The following is a 12,466-nucleotide window of genomic DNA, read 5'->3' as shown; positions in this document are numbered from 1 at the left end:
ATTTCACAAAGGTTCGTTAGTACAACGTGCTCTCGTCACCTTCAGCACCAAATCATATATCAGTACCACCAAGAAAATCTCTTGTCATTATCACACCGTTGTAATAGGGGGCAGACACCATAAGGCTCTTTTCCTCGGTGCTCATCTACACCTGGACGTTGAGCTTGTGGCGGGTTTTTCACCCAATATTCTGGGATACAAGATCACTGCTTCATTATTTAAGTTACCACAGTTACATCTAGGTGTTACCCTAGGTACCCCTTTTACTTACCAGTCCACAAAAGGTGGATGGACACCTGAGTCGAGTAGCGGTAACTACCACAAACTTTCATTACAACATGTTTTCGTCATAATCGCTCACGATCGTCTAATGTCTACCACGAACTTTCGTTACCAACAGTATGCTTTCGTCATTTTACCATCAAGATGTATATCATCACCACCAGAGTAAGCGTTTGTTACTACCAAACATTCGTCATTACAGCATGTTTTCTCATAATCGCTCGCAATCGTCTGATTTTTGCTACGAACTTTCTTCACACACAGTATGTCATATTACTATCGAGATATCATCACCATCACCAGTGCAAGCATTTGTTACTACACAAACTTTCGTCACTGCCACTTGCATTTGTCATCTTTACCACATCATTACATACTGTCATCACCATCAGTGTAGGACTGGGCCATTATCACATGTTCATCACTACCACAGACTCAGGCAAATGATTACCATACACAATCTCATCAGTGAATTAATCACATATTAAGACTGTGCTGAGAATACGCTTGATAATATTTCACATATTTTAACATTCAAGGCATACTGATATGGGACACACAAACATAACACCATCACAGACTTTTGACACTATCTTAGACGATTTTCACTACAAACAGACGTTCATCATCATCACCACAAATTCATCACAGCACACCCGCCCATTACCAAAAGTCTCAAAATTTCATCACACCAAAACATGCTCACGATTGCAAACTCTAGCTTACATCACAACCTACACGTTCACCAACTCAGTCACAAGGTATCTTTACAGTAAGGTGTTTATCATTACCACGATCACTGACCAGAGCAACACATACGCACCTCTACAGACACAAGCTTTTACTTTAACGTCACGAGCTTACCGATACACTCGTAATCTCTCCTTACAATCAGGGTTGACCATCACAAACACAAGATTTCACCACAACCACACACGTTTACTTTCACCATGATTAACAGAACAATCAAACGTCCACAGTCCCAGTCATACGCGTTCCTCAGTCACGCACAATGATCATCATTATCAAATCTTTCATTTCGATACCCACTGATCATCACTACCAAAGGGAATAATCACACTACACAGATTCCTCATCAGTCCAACAAGTTCATCACACACACACACACACACACACACACACACACACAAGCTTTATCATTGCCACAGTTTCTTCCTAAACCTAACTTACATTCATTGCAAACAAGAGTGGACATAAAATATACTACCAACAACCTTTCGGTGTTCACCCTCACTACCTCACAATTTTTTCACCCGATTCACATTCAGCCTTTACTCTTTCGACGCTTCGTTTTCTCACTTGCCCTATTTTTAACCGTATTTTCCCGGATAATGGGTAATGCCATTAATTTAATCACTAAACACACACACACACACACACACACACACACACACACACACACACACACACACACACACACACACACACACATATGCATATCAGCTGGTTCAGTAATCATTTAAGGGGAATTATTTATGTCCATTGTCGTGTGATTGGTACCATGTATATCCCATTCTATATCCATTTTTCCATGTGTGATATTACCTAGCTGGTAGGGTAATGTTATTAATAAAGCTTTTACCCTGGATTACCTCACCTGCATCAAAAAGGAGATTCGTGCAGAACAAAATTATGTAAATCCGTTTTGTTAATGCGGTAAGGGAATTGTGTGTGTGTGTGTGTGTGTGTGTGTGTGTGTGTGTGTGTGTGTGTGTGCGTGCGCGCCTTTCTGTCTGCCTGTCTCCTAATCTGTGTGTAAATTAAAGTGCTGTGCCCGCGTCTCAGTTAATGTGTTTGTGTCTGAGTCTGCATATCTGGGTCTGAGTTTGTTAATGTTTGTGTTTATATCTAAACAAATGTATCTGTACCCGGGTGTCTATATCAGAGATCGTAGTTCCTTATTAGTGTCTCCATACCTGTGTTTGTTGTACTTGTATCTGTGTTTGTGTTACCTCGCTTGTGTCTTTGTGCCTGTGCCTGTCTCTGCACATGTGTATGTGTGCGTCTGCTGTCTCTGCAGGTGTGTGTGTGTGTGTGTGTGTGTGTGTGTGTGTGTGTGTGTGTGTGTGTGTGTGTGATCTGCTGCATTAGTATCCGAATCAACCTCACTATTTAATCAACGATTCCTTGAATCGCCGCCACCTACCCATCAAATTTCAATGAAATCCCACAACTTTGTATACACAGACCGATATGGGTGAATGCATAGCCTCTCCAGACTTCGTTAGCGGAGGTAACACACTCACGTAATGTACAGTATGGCTGAGTAATTTGTTGGTCTAGTGTTACGAACGTCCCAGTCGCATACGTGCGTAGGTTCAACTCAGTTAGGCGACTTGTGGACTTTTGATCTTGCTGTGCTTCTCCTTCTCTGGAACTTTGTAGCTTTGTTATTATGATCATCACCATTAGCCTTTCGTTCGTAGCCCAAAACATAACTACAACTATTCTTCGTCATTGCTTTTCTCCTCCTCCTCCTCTTCCTCTTCTTCTTCCTTCTCCTTCACTTCCAGGTATTGCCATTCCCTCTGGTGTTCCTCATCCTCATTACGGCCATCATCATCCACCAAAGCATCCATCAGAGCAGCTATATTGTGCATGTTCCGGTAATTAATATCCCCACCTTACTTTGTGCCACTAATATTATGACTTGCTTTACGACTTTCATTAAAGCAACAAAAAATGGTGAATGAGCGAGATGCCTTGGGTAATTGCGGAACATGCAGTAGATTATAATTTATGTTGCCTTAGTGGAGAGCGGTGAGTCATTTTTTTCTTTGGATGGGAGTGAAAGCTGAATCTATCACATTTGTCTGTTTCTCTCTATCGGTTTCTACCTATAACTGTCTACCCATATGACTCTTTGGGCCATACTATAAAAACCAAGACTTCAGGCAATAGGTAAATATTTTAGCCAACATCCTAACTAACCAGGTATCCAACCATTTATAGCCGTTCCAAAAATCTATTGAGAAATTACACTAGTAGTCTGAAATTAACCTGGTAGCATAATTTACTACCATAAATCCAAATATTATGCACCATGTCGCTACATCACCACCAGTCCACCACATAAGTTTTATTCACTCGCATTCGTTTACAGAAACAGTCTTGTAAGATTTTGTAAATAGCCCCGCATTTCTCATATACTTAAGTCTGCCAAGGAAAATTTTATTCCTGAATCAATCAGTGCCAATAATTAATGAAAAAAAAAAAAGGCTATCTTATGAATATTTAAGTTTGTTACACGAAAGGCGGGAGGGGGGCTCTGGTGGCTATTATTTTCCAGTCATAGTTCATTATTATTTTACGCCTTAACAAGGTGGCGAACGCCTGGCATGAACAGCAAATTTATTTAAGGTACGAAAAACAAGAACGCTAGACGCTCACGTTCGTCAATATTGGCGTTTAGTTTTAAAGTACGGCCCTTTATAAGTTTACCCGTCTATCTAACTTTATCTACTGCTACATGTCATTGCTCTAGCTTTTTGACTGTCTGTCTGTCGCGTCCGTCATGTTATATTCTTTACCGGTTCGATAACCGAGTTGTCGCAATGTTGGTTGCGAAGCTGTAAGTCGATTAGTGCCAGGGTTTAATTCCAGGTGAGGGCAGCTGTGACCATTCAACCCAGGTTCCAAGATTCCAATCCACAAGATGGTTTCATTCAACTATGGGTGTCATAAGAGCTTGAAGTGTTAACATACACCTTAATATCTCTTTCAGTAGGAAGAGGTCATTTATATGGCATTCCAGATAATCAGTGATAATTTTATTCAGTGTAGGTGAGATCATTATTTCGTAGTGAAACTGTTAGAAACTCCAATAACCTATTATCAGACACCATTATTACAATGTTGGACCTCCTAACACCCAACGCTTTCCTTCACCTTACAAGAGAACCCAAACAACGATACTTGATTCCATTGTTATTTGTTGCCTGCATTCGCTAATTAGGTCTAGATTAATGACCACACTGATTCATATTGTTTCTTTCCAGCTATTAATGATAGAAAAATCAAATTGTTTTTGGTGGTTGAGGTGAGCTAGATCGGTTGTTTTTTCCTCTTACCTCCTTTCATTCATTCATTCATTCATCCATCATCATCATCATCATCATCATCATCATCATCCCCCACCCTCTCTCTGTCTCTGCCTCTGTCTTTGTCTGTCTGTCTGTCTGTCTCTCTCTCTCTCTCTTTCTCTCTCTCTCTCCCCAACAATCCGATTCCGTCCATTTAATCCGTTCTGCTCATTAACTGCATTCTTCTCCTCCCTCTTACTGCAACAGTGAACTCCCTTCCCTTATAATTTTCTCCTCTTTTTCTCTCGTCGTTTCCTTCCATTCTTACTTCTTTCCTTTTCTGCCACTAATTCTCGCATCATCCTTTCAGTCCCTTTGTGCGGCAACCGCTTCCTTCTCATGTATAATTCTCTCATGGTCAGGAAAACTCTATTATGGTATTTCAGCTAACGTCAAACGGTTGTTATTGCCTGAGAGTGAATCATACGAGCCTGAGTGTTAACACTGGTACCACTGATCCTCTCAAATTCGTAGTAGTTCTAATCCAGTTAAATCCTGCTGTTTTCATTCGGCTGCGAGTGAGCCATAGGAGTCTGAGAAATTTAGCACCTATTTCTTGGTTTCCTACTCTTCCAGTATCGTTCTCCCGTCCTTCGTGATTTTACTTCAGACAACGAAGTTGAAGGAGGTTACGCATTCACCCGTGTCTGTTTGTCTGCTTGTCTATGGACAAGATATCTTGAAAAATTGCCGTCAGATTTAAATGAAATCTTTTATATAGATGAGCGTGAGGTCAACGAAGAGTTTATTAGATTTTGAGGTTGATTCGAATCCTGATACAGGACGAAATAGTAAATTTTCGGAGGCATCGACGGAAGTATGACTTCTCTGAAACTGTGTAAAGAGGGCAGACTGAGATCTTAGAATTAATTATCTCTACTAAAGATGTTAGATGAAGGTTGGTTTAAAAATCATTATTACATTGGTATTGGGAGAGGTAATTACTTTCTCAGCGCTTTCTAGATCTCCTTTGTGGTTCCCTGTCTTGGTTTCCCTTCCCCCTTTTTTCCCATCCATTTCGTCTCCTACCTCCTCCTTAAAACATATTTTCAATCATTCTCTTTACGTTTTCCATGAGCCTCGCTCCTTCACCCTTCCCCTCTCTATCTCCGTCTCTTCTTTATTCCCATCTCCCTATCCCTGGGCCTCATCTCTCCTCTCTCTTACTTTCTCTTCCCCCTCACCCGCATGTTCTCTGATCGTCCTCTCTCTCTCTCTCTCTCTCTCTCTCTCTCTCTCTCTCTCTCTCCCGTCAAATTACTGTAGGTGTTAAGTCTGTAAGGCACTGAGACCACTGACTCTGTAGCCAATTCGTATCTAATTTGGTCTCAGAGGTCTTCCTAAGCTGATCATACAACATGTATCTCATTCGCTTGACCCATTCTGTATTCCTATGTGGCAATTTTCTTTTCTTCATTTTGTTATTATTATATTGTATATTGGAAACTGGCCATCAAATGAAGGCCTTTATAAACGCGCATAAACCCAGTTAAACTGTAGCTTTAAGTTGTCAGGTATTTTAATGTAAAATTTCGTAGTTATATCTGTGACAGTATAAAGCCGAATAAAGTATCACGATATATTTGGCACTTCACAACCAAGCATGCCAGCCATTCCGGGATGACAAAGCTTTGAAACAGTATCTGCTATAATATAACTGTGTGTGTGTGTGTGTGTGTGTGTGTGTGTGTGTGTGTGTGTGTGTGTGTGCACGCGCGCGGGCGCAGAAACAGACAAAACTGGAAATAAGAATTTTGATGAAACCTGACAGCATGGCTATAACTGGCTACCAGGACAGTTTCATTTTCATGTAGATTGATATTTTCTGATGGGGTGTTTTGGCCCCTAATAATTGTCCACACTGGTGCTACAATAAGGGAAAATGGAAGAGGCGGCGGGGCTTTTCCGTGGAGTTTCATGCGCCTTTTCAGAGAGAGAAAAAGTGGGTGGGTAGGATGCACATCTACAGTCTGATGTCTATTACTTGATTGATGCTATGAACAGACTATTTTATTCAGCAGAAAACAGTGGTAGCTGTGGTGGATGTAGTGGTGGTATCTATGATGGTGGTAGCTATGATGATCGTGGTGGCAGTACCTGTGATGATGGTAGAGGTGGTGGTGGGGTGGTGGCTGTGGTGGTGGTGGTGGTGGTAGCTGTGGTGATGATGCTGGTTTTGATGGTAGATTAGATGATGATGCGGTGGTGATAGCAGTGGTGGTCGTGGTGGTGGTGGTGGTGATGGTGGTGGTGGTGTCATAAAAGACATTGTAGTTACTCGTAGAGAAGTTTTGTGGTTTAGTTGTCACTCTCGATTTCTTGTAGTAGGAATTAAAGATGAATACAGTGAGTTGATCTTAATTTATTATCTTCAGAGAAATCTAAGTTGAGCAGGGTATGTCTTACAGAGACAATATAATAAGTAAGTCTAGTTGAGTCCCTCTTTCTTGTTCACTCTCTCCACTACCTGTCGGTTCAAATGCTAGCCTCCTTCTGCCTCTCTGCTTCCTAAATTCTGGTGAAACAGGGGTCGTGTCACGTGTGTTACACTGTGGTTGGAAAGTTCCAGAAACCTGTGTGTGAGTATGTGTGTATGTCACTAGGCTTTGTTCCCCTGCTATCTCGCTGACACACTACCTACATCATCCCCTGACTTTGCTACTTCCTATGTGTCGTCAACATTTCCTCAGTTACCTTGCAAGATCATTTCCCTTTCCCAGGCTTGCATGGAACTGTCTATCTATCTATTTATCTATCTATCTACTATGATTTGTAATTATAATATGGACTCATAACATTGCTCGGCCACGCCGCTGAAGGTCTTCCGACAGCAATCATCATTGACATAAGCTAATCAATTAGTACATAATATTGATTATAATATTGTTTACATGTAATATTCATAGTAAATTGCAATGATCCAGTAATATTACATTTTAAACAAGTTGTATACATATTTGAATAAATGCACTAAAGGTAAACTATTTAACTGTAATACAGTATGTCCATGGGTTATTGTAGTGAAATGCATACATGCAAGAAAAAAAAAAAGTTTAAAATTAAGAATATGGTCAGAGTTATTAATATTTCATTTAGAGATAATGGTACTGGTATGCCATACTTCTATATCATGGGTCATTCTTCTTTGTATTTTATATATATATATATATATATATATATATATATATATATATATATATATATATATATATATATATATATATATAAGTAATAGTATAAACAAAATATGTACACTTCATTCAGGGGGGTTAACTTGGATGTTAACTCTCCCCCCACTAAATACTGACTCGAAATTTGCAATTCTTGCATGCATTCTGTGCATTGCGAACAGCAGTACTGCAAATACAATGCAGTGTCATAAAAAGACTTTGTAGTTACTTGTAGAGAAGTTATATATATATTAGACTTGTGGAAGAGCGGTTGTTATACTTGAGTAGCTTTGTAAGTAGATAATCTTCTTTCCCATTTGTCATTCAATGACAAGGAGAGGTAAAGAATAGTATGGGACTATTTTTATTTGTCTTGGAAATATTAACAAGTCTCTCACACAGAGCGAAGTATAAAGTAGAGTCCCGGGAGCTATCTCCCTGTCTCGCTCTCTCTCTCTCTTCCAAGTTGCTAAGCCCTTCTCCCTACGACCTGCCTGTTCTATGGCTAGCTTCCTTCTGAGCTCTCTTTCCTAAATTCTGGTGTAGCAGGGGTTGTGTCACGTGTGTCCACTGTGGTTGGAAAGGCCTAGAAGCCTGTGTGTGAGTATGTGTGTATGTGTGTGTATGGTCACTAGGCGCTGTCGTGTGCCTATAAAGCATTCCTTGAGTTAAGAGTGTGTAAGCATGTTTAGCATTGCTTGATTCTTGCAGACACAGTACCTTCTCATCATCCGACTTCCTGCTTCTATCTGTCTCTCTATCTATCTATTTATCTATCTATCTACTATGATTTGTAATTATAATATGGAGTCCTAACATATTCTCGGTCACGCGAAAATGGCGTACCATCGACAGTTAATAGTCATAACATATTAATACATATTATATACACCTTATAATGAACTTATAAGCTAATTAAGTGAAATACATAATATTGTGAAAGTAACATAATTGTATGAATATTGTATACATATAATATTCATAGTAAATAGCAATTATTCAGTAATATTATATTTTAAACAAGTTGTATACATTTTGTGAGATGTGTATGTATAACAGACATACGCATATAATTGTGCAATGGTAATACTGCTAGGTTACACATTACATATTGAGTTATCCCTTTAGTAATGTCTAATATTTCACCTAACTTGTAAGATGATTCTGGTAATACAGAATTGTGGTATAATGGTATGACTTTACATAATATTGTAGTAATATTGTGGTAATACATAATTGTAATATTTTATGAATTGTTACAGAATATTGTGGTAATGCATAATTGTGTTGGCCTTATAATTGTAGTTACATTTTGTTAATGCAACTGTTACATAAGTGTCTTGGCCTTATAATTGTAGTTAAAGTTACATAAAAGTTACATCTTGTTAATGCAACTGTTAATTGGCAAAGTGTAACATAATGCAATCGTTTGTCGTTACATAATTGTTAGATATCGTTTGTAGTTACATAATTGTAGTTAAAGTTACATAAAAGTTACATCTTGTTAATGCAACTGTTACATAAATGGTACATATTGTTTGTAGTTACATAATTAGAGCAAGTGTAACATAATGCAATCGTTTGTCGTTACATAATTGTTACATATCGTTTGTAGTTACATAATTGTAATAAGTGTAACATAATGCAATCGTTTGTCGTTACATAATTATAATATGGAGTTACATAATTGTTACATATCGTTTGTAGTACATAATTGTAGCAAGTGTAACATAATGCAATCGTTTGTCGTTACATAATTGTAATAATTGCAGTCCTGACATATGAATCCGGTCATGCTGCGGTCGATGATAGTGATGATGTGACATGCCACTGGCTCGTGGAGACAACAATCTGCTTTTTGTTTCACTTATAGAAGGAGTTTATGTGATGATGTGCCATGCCACTTGCTTGTGGAGACAACAGTTTTTTTGTTTCACTTATAGAAGGAGTTTATGTGGTATTTTGACATATGTAGTAACATATACACTTATTTTCATTTGTTTGTTATGTGATCTTACTCTATTTCTCTCGTTTTTCTTTCTTTCTTTTTCTTTTTTTCTTTTTTTTTTTGTATGTATCGATTTTCTATAGTTTGTTTGTCTTCACTTGTGTACGCTTTTTCTATGTTGTTCATGGTTGCATAATTACTGGCTAATTTCCTTGGGATACTTTTTTTTTTTTTAAGTTTAGTTTATATTGCACAGATACTATAAAATGATATTATATAGTCCCATATTTTGCTGTTTTATATAAAAAAAAATATATATATACACAATACACAGTATTAACTATATACACTGACTTGTTCTTCGCTTGTACATATCGTGGCCAATATATGTGTCAGCACTGTGTGGAAATCATTGTCTTCACGATTGTGTTGAAGATGTTCACTCTTGCTAACGTCATTTGTGTTGGCCATTTTTTTCCTCTAGTTTACCTTGTGACTTAATTTATATGTTTCCACTAAGTAGCTTTAATTAATAAATGTTTAATACAGTTCTTTTAATCGCTCACTGAGTAACTGTGATGGTATATTTTCTTTATCACTTTGTAGATATAATAATGTATAGCTGTATGTATGAAACACGTATTTTATGCAGGTATAAATGGTAACACTCGTTGGTAGTAAATAAATGTTATAATAAATGAATGAATATATACAGTGTAGAATATTTATTGTTGGTGATTATTTAGTGTTTGAGTTATGCAGATAACTGAAGTAAGTATGTGTATTTAAGCTGTAACTATACAACACTTTTTATACGTTTGTGCAGAAGCTTATTGTCTCTCACTGTGTATTGTATAAATGAAATAACTATGTAACTCACTAATTTTTACCGTGGTGGGAATGGTGTTAGTGATGGTGCAGGTGGTGAGTTGACTGACGTGGCGTCTTTTCAGCAAGCACGCATGATGACGTCGACTTCCCACACTGGTAGCTGTGGTGAGTGAATGAGTAGCGATGAGTAACTTGAGTGAAGACGAGTGAGTAAGATGAGTTGTGAATATGGACTTGGTATTTGCTTCGTCGTCTTGACCTCTTCACACCTGCGTAAGCAGTGGGGGTTGGGTGGATGTAGCAGAGAGAGGAGGGTGAGGTCTGGTAGTTGTGAGTTATGAGTCGTGTCTCATTCTTCGTTTGTTTGTTTTGTTTTTCTTTGTCGATGTTTTCTCGGTCCTTTTCTCTTGTGATTTACTCGTTGTAGGATGAAGACTGCCGCTACTTGTAGGTGCGTGTAGAAGATTATACAGACGACTCGTAGAGTTGTTACTTGTAGTTGATTGTAGATGGTTGTAGTTCGTTGGTTCGTCGTAGAAATTTCAAGATTGTTTGTATCAGTACTTTGTTAAACTACTTGCAAGGCGTCCTGTGACCTCTTCACCTCTACATCAGCGTGATGATCGGGGAGACGGAGGGGGCTGGTTGGAGAGAACTGTCAGGAGCTGGTTGTAAGTTGTTGGTTATGAGAGGTATCCTTGTTTTCAATCTTGATATTTTGTAGGATTTCACTATTGATTCGTAGACGAGGTTCGTATACGTTCGCTGCTACCAAATGTCAAGCAGAAGATTATAAAGACAGTAGGTGCTGGGCTATACACATAATGTGGGTTGAACATACTCAAACTCAAATCTTCCCAGGGTTTCATTGTTTCATTGATCAGCTGCATAGTTTCAAACTTAGGTGAAGTCAACTTAATACTTGTGCTCATGTTTAAGTCCATATCAGGCAGTGGGTGCAAATGTTTGTGTGTATGATTGAGGATGGCGTAGTGATTGATGGTAGATAAAGTAGACATGGCTGGTGTAAATACCGCACAGTAGTCTGGTGCTATGTATAATCCTGAGGCTGAAGTATGAGATGGTGGTTTATCTGGACAGACTATGTAAACTGATGTGTTATGAGTGAAATAAAAAAACTGTGAGTGTCCGATGCGCTGATGGTGTACAAGTTTATCTGGAGCAAAAGTGAAGTTGCAATGATTATGAATATTGTCATTTCTGATGATAGCCATTTCACAAGGGACTGTATCAGTAGGCTGAAACGTGAAAATGTACGCAGGACAAAGATGAACAGCATGTAAGGATGTGCGGCACTTTCGTTCAATCATTGATTCACTTGCGAAAGTGACAGTGTTCCGTCTCTTGGAGACCATGATGAGTTCGGTGTCTGTGTTGATGTTGATGATGACCAAAGTGTTGTTGTTTTTATAGGGGAAGGGGTGTATTTGGTATACTGTGAACAGGTCTTCAGTTATGAATGGTACATGAACTACTACTGATGTTGGTGTTAGTGTTGCTTCTAAATATGGATAATATTGCATGAATTCCCTACTGTGGAACAAAGGCTTCAATTTATGTTTATGTATGCCTTGACTAATTATCTGACGTAGCTCATGAACTGGGAGTAAGTCAATTGTGATCTTGCCATCACCATTCGAAATTCCTTGCATAAGTGCCCTGAAACGATCTCTAGTGTTGTCTAATTGTAGTAGAATCGTGTCAATATGTTCTGTGATGATGGAGAAGTGTTGGAAAAGTGTAATGTTTCCTTCCATTTCATTTATTTTATCTACACTTTCGAGAGCTATGTTTTCTGCCTTTTTCATAATTTTTCACAATTGTCTTCATAGCTGAGTTCTGTCCTGTGGTGAATTTATCTTGGTATGTTAGTATCTGAGCTATTTTATTAAATTTGTTGTTTATTTCTTTAAGGTCATCCTCTGTAGCCAATCCAAAGATGTTCCCAAGAACTGCGCCACCCAGGTCAAACAAACCGCGCTTCTGGCGAGTACGTGTGATGTTGTTCCTGTCACTCAGTACCTCCGTTCCATAAGAAGGGAGATCTTGGATCATGATGAGCATAGTTGACTTTGCCTGTTCTAGTTTCCACTTCGCTAACTTCACTATTT

The sequence above is a fragment of the Coenobita brevimanus genome, chromosome 41 (genome assembly GCF_032717465.1).
Source record: "Coenobita brevimanus isolate Jiangsu-jjx chromosome 41, ASM3271746v2, whole genome shotgun sequence".
Classification (NCBI taxonomy): Eukaryota; Metazoa; Arthropoda; class Malacostraca; order Decapoda; family Coenobitidae; genus Coenobita; species Coenobita brevimanus.
This window is presented reverse-complemented; position numbering follows the sequence as displayed.